Source organism: Bos indicus x Bos taurus, chromosome 29 (assembly GCF_003369695.1).
Source record: "Bos indicus x Bos taurus breed Angus x Brahman F1 hybrid chromosome 29, Bos_hybrid_MaternalHap_v2.0, whole genome shotgun sequence".
NCBI classification, from domain to species: Eukaryota; Metazoa; Chordata; class Mammalia; order Artiodactyla; family Bovidae; genus Bos; species Bos indicus x Bos taurus.
The window spans coordinates 50,870,006-50,884,152 of record NC_040104.1 but is presented as its reverse complement, the minus strand read 5'-3'; positions in this window follow the sequence as shown (position 1 = coordinate 50,884,152).

Below are 14,147 nucleotides of genomic sequence, written 5' to 3'. Positions count from 1 at the left end.
GGAGCACTGAGTTTCCCGCCTCAACACAAAATGAGGCCCTATTCCACTGAAGCAACTCGAGAGAAATCCCGATGTGCCCCTCGCAGCTTGAAAGGAGGCCTGATTTCCCCGAGGCAACAGGAGAGGATCCCTGAGATCTCTGTCACAACTCGAGAGAAACCCCAAGCTTCCCGCCGCAACTTGAGATAAACAACGAGATACTCCCCGAAGGCAATATGAGGCTTTTTTCCACAGCAGCGCCTCGAGCAATCCCACGTTCACTCTTGACTCCCTTTACACAACTCAAGAGGTTCCTCAAGACTACCGTCACCATGCAAGAGGAAACCCAAGATTCCCGCCAAAACTTATGAAAAACCACGAGATTACCACCTCACCGCAAAATGAGGCTCTATGTACCTGCAGTGACTCAATGGAATCCTGAGGTGCAGCTCACAACTTAAAAGAAAGCCCGACGTCTCTGAGGCAACATGAGAGGTTCCCTGACAACCCGTTGCAACTCAAGAGAATCCCAAACCTTCCTGCTGCAATTCGAGAAACACCACGAGATTACCCCCTCAACGCTAGATGAGGCTCTTTTACCCTGCAGCGCCTCGAGAGCAACCCAGGGTTCTCTCTTGAAACTCGAAAGGAGGGCTTGACACCATTTATGCAACTAAGAGGTTCCCCGAGATTCCCATCAACACTCGAGATGAACCCCGAGTCTCAAGCCACAACTCGAGAAGGTCCCCATGTTCGCCACCTCATCCGGAGATGATGACCTATTCCCCTGCTTCGACTCATCGGAAAACCAACTTTCCCCTCACACATCAAGAGGAGGCCTGTTTCACCCACTGAAACTCAAGAGGAACCCCACGGTTCCTGCCACAGTTGAAAGGACTCCGAGTTGTCTCTCAAGTCTATACAAGGTCTGATTCCCCAGCAACGACTCAAATGGATCCCCGCATATCCCCTCACAACATGAAGGGAGGTCTGACTCTCCTGATGCACATCTAGCTACTGCTGCTACTGCTGCTAAGTCACTTCAGTCGTGTCCGACTCTGCAATTCCATAGATGGCAGCCCACCAGGCTCCCCTGTCCCTGGGATTCTCCAGGCAGGAACACTGGAGTGGGTTGCCATTTCCTTTTCCAATGCATGAAAGTGAAAAGTGAAAGTGAAGTCATTTAGTCGTGCCTGACTCTTAGCGACCCCATGGACTGCAGCCTACCAGGCTCCTCCATCCACGGGATTTTCCAGGTAAGAGTACTGGAGTGGGGTGCCATTGCCTTCTCCTTCCTCTCATGTTGTAAAAATGTGTCAGGACCATGCCTGAACTTGACAGGGGTCCTGACACACTTTTACAACTCGAGAGGAAAGAGGAGTTATATGCCTCAAAACGAGATGAGGGCTGACTCACTTGTTGAAACTCGATAGGAAGTCTGAGATCCCAGTCGCAACTGGAGATGAACCCTGAATTTCACACCTCAACTTGAAAAGAGACCCGTGTTCCCCACCTCATCTCGAGATGAGGGCCACTTTCCCCTGCTTCAACCCGAGAGGAATCATGAAAATCCCCTCACACCTCGAGAGGAGGCCTGTCTCATCTATTGAACTTGAGAGGAATCCCTAGATTCCTGCTGCAAGGTGAAATGGCACCTATTTTCCCCCTCAACTCAAGGTAAGGCCTTATTCTCCTACACTGACTGAAGTGGAACCACGAGTATGACTTCACAGCATGAAGGGAGGTCTGACTCCCCTGTTGCACCTGTACAAAAAGCCCAATATTCCCACCTGAACTCGACAGAAGTCCTGACTCCCAGTTTGCAACTCGAGAGGAAACCGGAGTTCCATGCCTCAAAATGAGACGCGGTCTGACTCCCAGTTTGTAACCCGATAGGAACCCTTAGATTCCTGTGGCAACTGGAGAGGAGCCCTGAGTTTCCCGCCTCAAATCCTGATGAGGCCCGATTCCCCTAAAGCATCTCCAAAGCAATCTCAAGGTGCCACTCTCAACTTGAAATGAAGCCTGCTTTCCCTGACACAACATGAGAGGGTCACTGAGGATTCTGTCACGTCTCGAGACGAACACGAACCCTCCTGCTGCAACTTGAGAAACACCACGAGATTTCCCGCTCTATGCAAGATGAGGCTCGATTCCCCTGCTGACTCAGGAGCAATTCTGCACTCCCCTTCACAACTCGAAAAGAGACTTGACTTCCCTGAGGCAAGATGAGAGCCTCCCTTAAGTCCCTGTCACAACTCAAAAGGAACCCCAAACTTACTACCACAACCCAAGAAAAACCAAGAGATGCCCCCTTCAACACGAGATGATGCCCTTTTCCCTGCAGTGATTGAGAGCAATTCGGAGTTCTCTCTCGAAACTCAAAAGTAGGCTTTACTCCCATTATGTAACTCAAGGGGTTCCCTGAGCCTGAGATACCAGTCAGAACTTGAGAGAAACACCAGATTTCCCACCTAACTTGAGAAGTGCCCCATGTTCTCTAATTCATCTCGACATGAGGGCCGATTCGCCTTCTTTGACTCAAGAGGAATCCCGAGTTTTCCCTCACACCTTAAGAGGAGGCCTGTCTCACCTATTGAAACTCGAGAGAAACCTCTCGGTTCCTGCTGCAAATCCAAAGAACACTGACTTCCCCCTCAACTCGAGATTAATCCTGATTCCCCTGCACTGACTCTAATGGAAGCCCGAGTACACCTCTCAAAACACAAAGGGAGGACTGCTTCCCCTTTTGCACCTCTAGAAAAAGCCCAAGAGCCCCGCCTGAACATGTGATGAGGCCTGACTTTCCTTTTACAACTCAAGAGGAAAGCGGAGTTCCGTGCCTCAACATGAAATGAGCCTGACTCCCCTATTGAAACTCAGTAGGAACCCCGAGATCCCTGTCGAAACTGGAGAGAAACACTGAGTTTCCCACCTCAACTCGAGATGAAGCCCTATTCACCTGCAGCAACTCGAGAGACATCCAAAGGTTCCCCTCACACCTCAAGAGGAGGCCTGTCTCACCTATTGAAACTTGAAAGGAACACTGGGTTTCATGCTGCAAGTTGAAAGGACAGCAAGTTCCCACACAACTCGAGATAAGGCCTGATTCCCCTGCTCCAACTCGAATTGGACCCCACATTGTGAAATATGCCTCCACAATAAGAAGGGAGGTCTGAATCCCCTGCTGCACCTCTAGAAAACGCCTCAGTTCCCCACGTCAATTCGACAGGAGGCCTGATACCCCTTTTACAACTTGAGAAGAAAGCAGAGTTCCATGCCTCAACACGAGCTGAGGCCTGACTCCCTTGTAAAACTCAATAGGAACCCAGAGATCCCTGTCACAACTGGACAGGAATGCTGAGTTTTGCACCTCAACTCAAAATGAGGTCCTATTTGCTTGCTGAGACTCGAGAGGATTCCGAGGTGCCCCTCACAATTGAAAGGAGGCCTGACTCACCTGAGGCAACATGACAGGTTCCCTGCTGTCTCTGTCACAACTCGAGAGGAACTCAAAGCTTCATGGCACAACTCAAGAAACACCATGAAATTCCCCTCTCACTGCGAGATGATACCCGATTTCCTTGCAGTGACTCGAAAGCAATCCCATGCTCCCCCTCGCAACTCAAAAGGAGACATGACTTCCCTGAGGTAACATGCGAGGTTCCCAGAGGTCCCCATCGCAACTTGAGAGGAACCCCAAGCTTCACGCCGCAACTCGAGAAAAACCATGAGATGCCCCCATTAACAGAAGATGAGGACCTTTTCCCCTGCAGTGCCTCAAGAACAATCCCAAGTGTCCTCTCAAAACTCAAAAGGAAGCTTGATTCCCTTTATGTAACTCATGAGATTCCCCGAGATACACAAGGTAATTCGAGAGAAGCCCCGAATTCCCAGCACTTCTCAAAAAGAGCCCCATGTTCCTCACTTCATCTCGAGATGAAGGCCAATTCCCCTGCTTCGTCTCAAGAGGGAAACAGATTTTCCCCTTGCACATAAAGAGGAGGCCTTTCTCACCCATTGAAACATGAGAGGAACCCTGAATTTCCTGCCTCAAGTCAAAAGGACACCGAGTTTCCCCTCAACTCGAAATAAGGGATGAATCCCTGACGTGAATGGAACTCTGAGTATCCCCTCACAACACGAAGGGAGGTGTGACGCTCTTGTTGCACCTCTGAAAAATCCCTAGATCCCCGCCCCATCTGGACAGGAGACCTGACACCCCTTTTGCAACTTGAGAGAAAAGCAGAGTTCCAAGCATCAATAAGAGCTGAGGCCTGACTCGCAGTTTACTCAATAGGAACCCCGAGATCCCTGCCGCAAATGGAGAGGAACCCTGAGTTTGCCACATCAACTCAACATGAGGCCCTATTCCCCTGCAGTGACTGGAGAGCAATCCCGCCGTCCCTTTTGGAACTTGAAAGGAGACTTGACCTCCCTGAGGCAAGAGGAGAGGTTCCATGAGGTCCCCGTCGCCACTTGAGAGGAACTCCACACTTCCTGCCACAACCTGAGAAAAACCGCAAGATTTCCCACTCAACGTGAGATAAGGCCCTTTTCCCTGCAGCACCTCAAGAGCAATCCGGAGTTCCCTCTTGAAACTCGAAAGGAGGCTTGATTCCCTTTATACAACTCAAGAGGTTCCCCAAGATAACCATCAACACTTGAGGGAAGCCTCGAGTTTCCCGTCACAACTCAAGAAGATACGCGTATTCCCCACCTCATCTCAAGATGAGGGCTGCTTCCCCTGCTTCGACTCCAGAGGAATCCCCACATTCCCCTCGAACCTCAAGATGAGGCCTGTCTCACCTATTGAACTCAAGAGGAACCCCTCGGTTCTGTGGCAAGTCAAAAGGACAGCAAGTTTTCCCTCAACTCGAGGTAAGGCCTGATTCCCCTGAACCGACTCAAATGGAACAATGAGTATGCTTTCACAACACAAAAGGAGGTCTGACTCCTGTGTTTCACCTCTAAAAAAGCCCCAGCTCCCTACCTCAACTCAACAGGAGGCCTGACACCCCTTTTACCACTCGAGAGGGAAGCTGAGTTTCATGCTTCAGCAGGAGTGGAGGCCTGATTCCCCTGTTGAAACTCAATAGGAACCCTGAGATCCCTCTTGCAACTGGACAGGAACCATGAGTTTCCGGCTCAACTCGAGATGAGGACATATTCCCCTGAAGCGACTTGAATGGAACAACAAGTAATGCCTCACTACATGAATGGAGTCTGACTCCCCTGTTGCACCTGCAAAAAAAAGCCTAATTTCCCTGCCTCACCTCGACAGGAGTCCTGACACCCCTTTCACAACTCAGGAGGAAAGCGGAGATCCATGCCTTAAAATGAGACAAGGCCTGACTCCCCTATTGAAACTCAATAGGAACCCTGAGATCACTGGCACAACTGGAGAGGAGCACTGAATTTCCCACCTCAACACGTGATGAGGCCCAATTCCCCTGAAGCGAGTTGAGAGGAATCCAGAGGTTTCCCTCACAACTCGAAAGGAGGCCTGACTTCCTTGAGGCAACAGGAGAAGTTCCCTGAGGTACCCGAGGCAACTCGACAGGAACCCACAGCTTCCTGCTGCAACTCAAGAAACACCACGAGATTCCTCTCTCAATGTGAGATGAGGTCTGATTTCCCTGTGGTGACTAAAGAGCCATCCAGTGCTCCCCTTCAAAACTTGAAAGGGGACTTGACTTCCCTGAAGCAACACGAGGGGTTCCCTCAGGACCTGGTAGCAACTCGAGAGGAACCCAGAGTTTCCTGCCACAATACGAGAAGAGCCCCGTGTTCCCTACCTCATCTCGAGATGAAGGCCGATTCCTCTGCTTCAACTCAAGAGGAATCCTGTTTCCCATCGCACCTCAAGAGGAGGCCTGTCTCACTTATTGGAACTCGAGAGAAAACCCGCCGTTCCTGCCACAAGTTGAAAGAACACCGAGTACCCCCTCAACTCAAGATAAGCCCTGATTTCCGTGAACCGACTCAAATGGAATCCCAGGTATTCACTCACAAACTGAAGGGAGGTCTGACAATCCTGTTGCACCCCTATTAAAAGCCCATGTTCCCCTTTTCAATTTGACAATAGGCATGACACCCCTTTTACAACTCAAGAGGAAACCGGAGTTCCATGCCTCAAAATGAGATGAGGCCTGGCTGCCCTGTTGAAACTCGATAGGAACCCTGAGTCCCCATCACAACTGGAGAGAAACACTGAATTCCCTGCCTCAACTCGACATGAAGCCCTATTTCCCTGCAGCGACTCAAAAGGAATCCTGAGGCACCATGAGAGGTTCCCCGAGGTCCCCGTCACTACTTAAGTGGAACCCAAACCTTCCCACCGCTACTGGAGAAACACCATCAGATTCTCCCCTCAACGTGAGAGGAGGCCCTGTTCCCCTGCAGTGCCTCGAGACAATCCTGAGTTCCCTCTCGAAACTCGGAAGGAGGGCTTGACTCCCTTTATGCAACTCAAGAAGATTCCCGAGACACCTGTTACCACTCTAGAGGAACCCCGAGTTTCCCACCACAAATCGAGAAGAGCCCTGTGTTCCCCACCTCATCTAGAGATGAGAGCCATTAACCTGCTGATACTCTAGTGGAATAAAGACTTTCTCCTCGGACCTCAAGAGGAGGCTGATCACACCTATTGAACTGGAGAGGAAACCCGCGGTTCCTACCACAATTCGAAAAGACACCAAGTTTCCCCTCAACTCGAGATGAGGGCTGATTTGCATGCACCAATGTGAATGGAAACCCGAGTATCTCCTTACAACCTGAAGGGAGGTGTGACATCTTTGTCGCACCTCTAGATATTGCCCAAGATCCCCACCTGAACTCAACAGTTCTGACACTCATTTTACAACTCGAGAGGAAAGTGGATTTCCACGTCTCAATATGAGCCGAGGACTGACTCCCCTGTTGAAACTCGATAGGAACTCCGAGACCACGTCATAACTGGAGAGGAACACTGAATTTCCTGCCTCAACTCGGCATGAAGCCCTATTTCCCTGAAGTGACTCAAAAGGAATCCTGACACCCCTGAGGCACCATGAGAGGTTCCCCAAGGTCCCTGTCACAACTTGAGTGGAACCCAAACCTTCCCGCCACTACTGGAGAAACAACACCAGATTCTCCCCTCAACGTGAGAGGAGGCCCTGTTCCCCTGCAGTGCCTCGAGACAATCTTGAGTTCCCTCTTGAAACTCGAAAGGAGGGCTTGACTCCCTTTATGCAACTCAAGAAGATTCCTGACACACCCATCACCATTCAAGAGGAGCCCCGAGTTTCCCACCACAACTCAAGAAGAGCCCTGTGTTCCTCATTTCATCCAGAGATGACAGCCATTAACCTGCTGAGACTCGAGTGGAATAGCTACTTTCTCCTCAGACCTCAAGAGGAGGGCTATCTCACCTATTGAAGTCGAGAGGAACCCTGCGGTTCCTGAATCAATTCCAAAGGACGCCGAGTTTCCCCTCAACTGGAGATGAGGGCTGATTCACATGAACCAACGTGAATGGATCCCCGATTATCTCCTCACAGCCCAAAGGGAGGCATGACACCCTTGTAACTCAAGATATTGCCCATGATCCCCACCTGAACTTGACAGGAGGTCTGACACCCATTTTACAACTCGAGAGGAAAGTGGGTTTCCATGCCTCAAAAGAAGCTGAGGCCTGACTCCCCTGTTGAAACTCGATAGGGACCCAGAGATATGTGGCACAACTGGAAAGGAGCCAGGAGGTTCCTGCTTCAAATGGACATGAGCCTGATTCCCCTGAAGAAACTCGAGAGAAATCCAGAAATGTGCTCCTGCAACTTGAAAGGAGGCCTGATTTCCCAGAGGCAACATGAAAGGCTCCTTGAGGTCCCCGACACAACTTGAGAGGAAACCAAACTTCCCACTGCAACTCGAAAAACACCACGAGATTCCTCCCTCAGTGCCAGATGAGGCCCGATTACCCTGCAGTGACTGGAGAGCAATCCAGCGCTCCCCCTCACAAATCAAAAGGAGACTTGACTTCCCTGAAGCAACATGAGAGGTTCCTTGAAGTCCCCATCGCAACTCAGGAAACCCAAGCTTCCAGCTGCAACTCACAAACACACACACACACACACACACACACACACACACACGATTCCCGCCTCAACAAGAGATGAGGCCAATTTCCCCTGCAGCAACTTGAGAGCAATCCCGAGTGCTCTCTCAAAACTTTTTAAAAAGTCTTGACTCACTTTATGCAACTCAGAAGTTCCAAGAGATATGCAAAGTAATTCGAGAGGAACCCCAAGTTTCCAACAAAAACTCGAGAAGAGCCCCATGATCCCCAAATCATCTTGAGATGAAGGAGGAAACCCCTCCTTCGACTCGAGAGAAATCCAGACTTTCCCCTCACGCTTCAAGAGTAGGTCAGTTTCAACTATTGAATCATGAAAGGAATCCCGCAGGTTCACCCAAAAGTCGAAAAGAAACTGGGTTCACACTCAACTCGAGATAAGGCCTGATTCCCATGCAATGACTTGAGTGGAAGCCCAAAAATCCCCTCATAACACAAAGGCAGGTCTAACTCCCTTGTTGCACCTCTACAAAAAGACCGAGTTTGCCTCATCAATACAAGATGAGACCACCCATTCCCCCCTTACACCTCAAGTGGAGGTCTGTCTCACCTATTGAAATGTCTGAGAACCACGTGATTCCTAGGGCAAGTTGAAAGGACAGCGAGATACCATTCAAATCCAGAAAAGGCCTGATTCCCCTGCACTGACTCGAATGGAATCCAAATATCCCCTCAAAACACGAAGGGAGGTTTGACTCCCCTGTTTCAACTCTAGAAAAGGCCCAAGTTCCCTGCCTCAACTCGTCAGGAGACCTGACATGCCTTTTGCACCTCCAGAGGAAAGCGGAGTTCCATGCCTCAAAAGGAGATGAGGCCTACCTCCCCAGTTGAAACTCTTTAAGAACCCCGAGATCCCTGTTGGCAACTGGAGAAGAACCTGAGATTCCCGGTTCAACTCAAGATGAAGCCCTATTCCCCTGCAGTGACTGAAGAGGAATCCCAGCATGCCTCTCGTAACTTGAAAGGAGACATGACGTTGCTGAGGAAAATGAGATGTTCCCTGAGGTCCCCAAAGCAAGTGGAGAGGAACCCAACGCTTCTGGCCGCAATTTCAGAAAAGACCACAAGAGTGCCCCTCAACACGCGATGAGGCCCTTTCCCTTACAGTGCCTCAACAGAAATCCCGAGTCTCCACTTGAAAATTGAAAGTACGGTGGACTCCTTTTATGCAACTCAAGTGGTTCCCCAAGATACCTGACATTTCGCAGCTTGAGTGGAACGGCGAGATTTCAGCCACAACCCGAGAAGAGCCACGTTTACCCCAACTAATCTCTAGAGGAGGGCCGATTCCCCTGCTTTCACTCGAGAGGAATCTGGCTTTCCCTTGAAACTCAAGTGGAAGCCTCTTTCACCTGTTGAAACTCCTGAGAACCGAGCGGTTCCTGTTGCAAGTTGAAAGAACACCGAGTTCCCCCTCAACCCGAGAAAAGGCCTGATTCCCCTGCAGTGACTCGAATGGACTCTCGAGTATCCCCTCACAACACGAAGGGAGTTCTGACTCCACTGTTGCACCTCTACAAAAAGCAGAAGTCATTGCCTGAACCCGACAGGAGGGATGCCCCCCCCTTATGCACCTCGAGAAAAAAGCGGAGTTCCATCCCTCAAAATGAGACAAGGCCCAACTCCCCTGTTTAAACTCCATAAGAACACTGAGAAGCCTGTCGCAACTGGAGAGGACCACTGAGTATTCCGCCTCAATTCGAGATGATTCCCTATTCCCCAGCAGCGACTGAAGAGTAATCTTGATGTGCCCCTCGCAACTTGAATGGAGGCCTGATTTCCCATATGCAACAGGAAAGGTACCTTGAGGTCCACGACACAACTCGAGAGAAACCCAAACTTCCTGCTGCACCTCGAAAAACACCACGAGATCCCGCCTTCAATGCAAAATGAGGCCCGATTCCCTTGCAGTGTCTGGAGAGCAAACCCGCGCTCCCCCTCACAACTTGAGAGGAGACTTGACTTCCCTGAGGCAAGAAGAGAGGTTCCCAGAGGTCCCTGTCACCACTCGAAAGGAATCCAAAGCTTCATGCTGCAACTAGAGAAACACCACAAAATCGCCCCTCAATGCGAAATGAGGCCCCATTTTCCTGCAGTGACTCCACAGCATTCCAGTGCTGCCCCTCACAACTCGAAAGGAGCCTTAATTTCCCTGAAGCAAAACGAGAGGGTCCATGAAGTTCCCGCCGCAAGTCAAGAGGAACCCCAAGCTTCTTACTGCAACTCGAGAAAACCAAGCCACTCCCCCCTCAAAGGGAGATGAGGCCCATTTCCCCTGCAGCACCTCAAGTGCAATCCCGAGTGCACTGTTGAAACTCGAAAGGAGTCTTGACTCACTTTATGCAACTCAAGAGGTTCCTGGAGATACGTGACATAGTTTGAGAGGAAGCATGAGTTTCCGACAACTCGAGAAGGGCCTCGTGTTCCTCAACTCATCTCTAGATGAGGGGGGAAACCCCTCCTTCAACTTTACCCTCACACCTCTAGAGGAGACAAATCTCACCTATTGAACTCGAGAGGAATCCCACGGTTCCTTCCAAAAATCGAAAGGACACCAAGTATGCACTCAACTCCAGATAACGCCTGATTCCCAGGCAGCGACTCAAGTGGAACCGTAAGCACCCCTTCACAACATAAAGGGAGGTCTACCTCCCCTGTTGCACCTCTAGAAAACACATATGTTTCCGGCCTGAACTCGACAGGATTCCTGACACCCAGTATACAACTCGAGAGGAAAGCGGAGTTCCATGCTTCCAAAAGAGACGAGGCCACACTTCCCAGTTAAAATTCAATGGGAAACTTGAGGTCCCTGACGCAACTCGAGAGGAACCCTGAGTTTCCCGCCTCATCTTGAGATGAAGACCTATTCCCCTGTAATGACTTGAGAGGAATCCCCAGGACACCCTCACAACTTCAAGGAGGGCTGACTTCACTGAGGCCATACGAGAGGTTCCCTAAGGTCACCGTCAAAACTCGAGAGGAACCCAAAACTTCCCACCACAAGTCGAGGAAAAAAAAAAAAAACCACGAGATTCACCCAACAACGCGACATCAGGCCCATTTCCTCTGCAGCTACTCAAGAGCAATCCCGAGTTTCCTCTCAAACTTGGAAGGAGGCTTGACTCCCATTATGCAACTCAATAGGTTCCCCCAGAGACCCATCGCAAGTCAGGGGGAATCCCAAGTGTTCCACTGCAAGTCAAGAAGAGACACGTGTTCCCAACCTCATCCTGAGATGAGGACCGATTCCCCTGCTTCGACTCGAGAGGAATCCCAATTCTCCCCTCGCACCTCAAGAGGAGGCCAGTCTACCTGTTGAAACGCGAGAAGAACCCCGCTGTTGCTGCTGCAAGACCAAAGGACACCGAGTTCCTCCTCAGCTCAAGATAAGGCCTGATTTCCCTGCACCGCCTCAAATGGAACACCAAGTATGCCCTCACTACAAGAACGGAGGCCTGAATCCCCTGTTGCACCTCTAGACAAAGCCCAGCTTCCCCACCTCAACTCGACATGCGGCCTGACAGCCTTTTGACACCTCGACTGGAAAGTGGAGTTCCACGCTTCCACATGAGTCAGTGCCTGACTCCCCTGATTAAACTCAAAAGGAAACCCAAGATCACTTTCACAACCAGAGAGGAGCCCTGAGTTTTCCACCTCCAATCGAAATGAGGCCCTATTCCTCTGCAGCGACTCGAGAGGAATCCTGAGGTGCCCCTCTCAATGAGAAAAGAGGCCCGACTTGCCTGAGGCTACACGAGAGGATCCCTGAATTCATCGTCGCAAATCGAGAGGAACTCAAAGCTTCCCTCGGCAACTAGAGAAACACCACGAGTCTCCCCAATCAATACAAGATGAGACCCCCCCCCCATTCACCTGCAGTGACTCGATAGCAATCCTGCATTCCCCCTCGCAACTTGAAAGGAGACTTCACCTCCCTGAAGCAACACGACAGGCTTCCTGAGGTCCCTGCCACAATTGGAGAGGCACCCCAAGCTTCCAAATGCAACTTGAGAGAAACCACAAGATTCCCCCCTCAACAAAAGAGAAGGCCCTTTTCCCCGGCATCGTTTCAAGAGCAACCCCAAGTACACTCTTGAAACTGGAAAGGAGGACTGAATCTCTTTATGCAACACAAGAGGTTCCCCGAGATACCCATCGCAACTCAAAGGAAGCCCGAGTTCTCACCAAAACTCAACAATATCCCTGTATTCCCCATTTCATCTCGAGATAAAGGCTGACTCCCCTGCTTCAACTGGAGAGGAATCCCGACTTTCCCCTCGCACCTCAAGAGGAGGCCTGTCTCACGTATTTTAACTCGATAGGTACCCCTAGTTCCTGCTGAAAGATGAAAGGACAACAACTTCCGCCTCAACTCGAAATAAGACCTGATTCCCCTGCACTGACTCGAATGGAATCCAAATATCCCCTCAAAACACAAAGGGAGGTTTGACTCTCCTGTTGCAACTCTAGAAAGGCCCAAGTTCCCTGCCTCAACTCATCAGGAGACCTGACATGCCTTTTGCACCTCCAGAGGAAAGCAGAGTTCCATGCCTCAAAAGGAGATGAGGCCTACCTCCCCTGTGGAAACTCTATAAGAACCCTGAGATCCCTGTCGCAACTGGAGAGGAACCTGAGATTCCTGGCTCAGCTCAAGGTGAAGCCCTATTCCCCTGCAGTGACTCAAGAGGAATCCCAGCATGCCTCTCGTAACTTGAAAGGAGGCATGACGTTGCTGAGGAAAATGAGATGTTCCCTGAGGTCCCCAAAGCAAGTGGTGAGGAACCCAATGCTTTGGGACGTAATTTGAGAAAAGACCAAGAGAGTGCCCCTCAACGTGCAATGAGGCCCTTTCCCCTGCAGGGCCTCAACAGAAATCCCTAGTTCCCACTTGAAAGTACAGTGGACTCCCTTTATGCAACTCAAGTGGTTACCTGAGATAGCCATCACTTCACAGCTTAAGTGGAACCCAGAGATTCCAGCCACAACACGAGAAAAGCCACGTTTACCCCTACTAATCTTGAGATGAGGGCTGATTCCCCTGCTTCTACTCCAGAGGAATCCGACTTCCCCTTGAACCTCAAGTGGAGGCCTGTCTCACCTATTGAAATTCCTGAGAACCACGCTGTTCCTGCCACAAGTTGAAAGGACACTGAGTTCCCCCTCAACCCGAGAAAAGGCCTGATTCCCCTGCACTGACATGAATGGACTGCCAAGTATCCCCTCACAACACGAAGTGAGTTCTGACTCCACTGTTGCACCTCTAGAAAAAACAGAAGTCATCGCCTGAACCCGACAGGGGACATGACCCCCCTTTTACATCTCGAGAAAAAAGCAGAGGTCCATGCCTCAAAATGAGACAAAGCCCAATTTCCCTGTTTAGACTCCATAAGAACACTGAGAAGCCTGTCGCAACTGGAGAGGACCACTGAGTGTTCTGCCTCAGTTCGAGATGATTCCCTATTCCCCAGCAGTGACTGGAGAGTAATCTCGATGTGCCCCTCGCAACTTGAATGGAGGCCTGATTTCCCATACGCAACAGGATAGGTACCCTGAGGTCCACGATGCAACTCGAGAGAAACCCAAACTTCCCCCTGCACCTTGAAAAACACCACGAGATCCCGCCTTCAATGCAAAATGAGGCCCGATTCCCTTGCAGTGCCAGGAGAGCAAACCCGCACTCCGCATTGCAACTCAAGAGGGGACTTGACTTCCCTGAGGCAAGAAGAGAGGTTCCCAGAGGTCCCTGTCACCACTCAAAAGGAATCCAAAGCTTCATGCCACAACTGGAAAAACACCACAAAATCGCCCCTCAATGTGAGATGAGGCCCCATTTCCCTTCAGTGACTCCACAGCATTCAAGCGCTGCCCCTCGCAACTTGAAAAGAGCCTTAATTTCCCTGAAGCAACATGAGAGGGTCCCTGAAGTCCCCGCCACAAGTCGAGTGAACCCCAAGCGTCCCGCTACACATTGAGAAAACCAAGCCACTCCACCCTCAAAGGGAGATGAGGCCCATTTCCCCTGCAGCATCTCAAGTGCAAGCCCAAGTGCCCT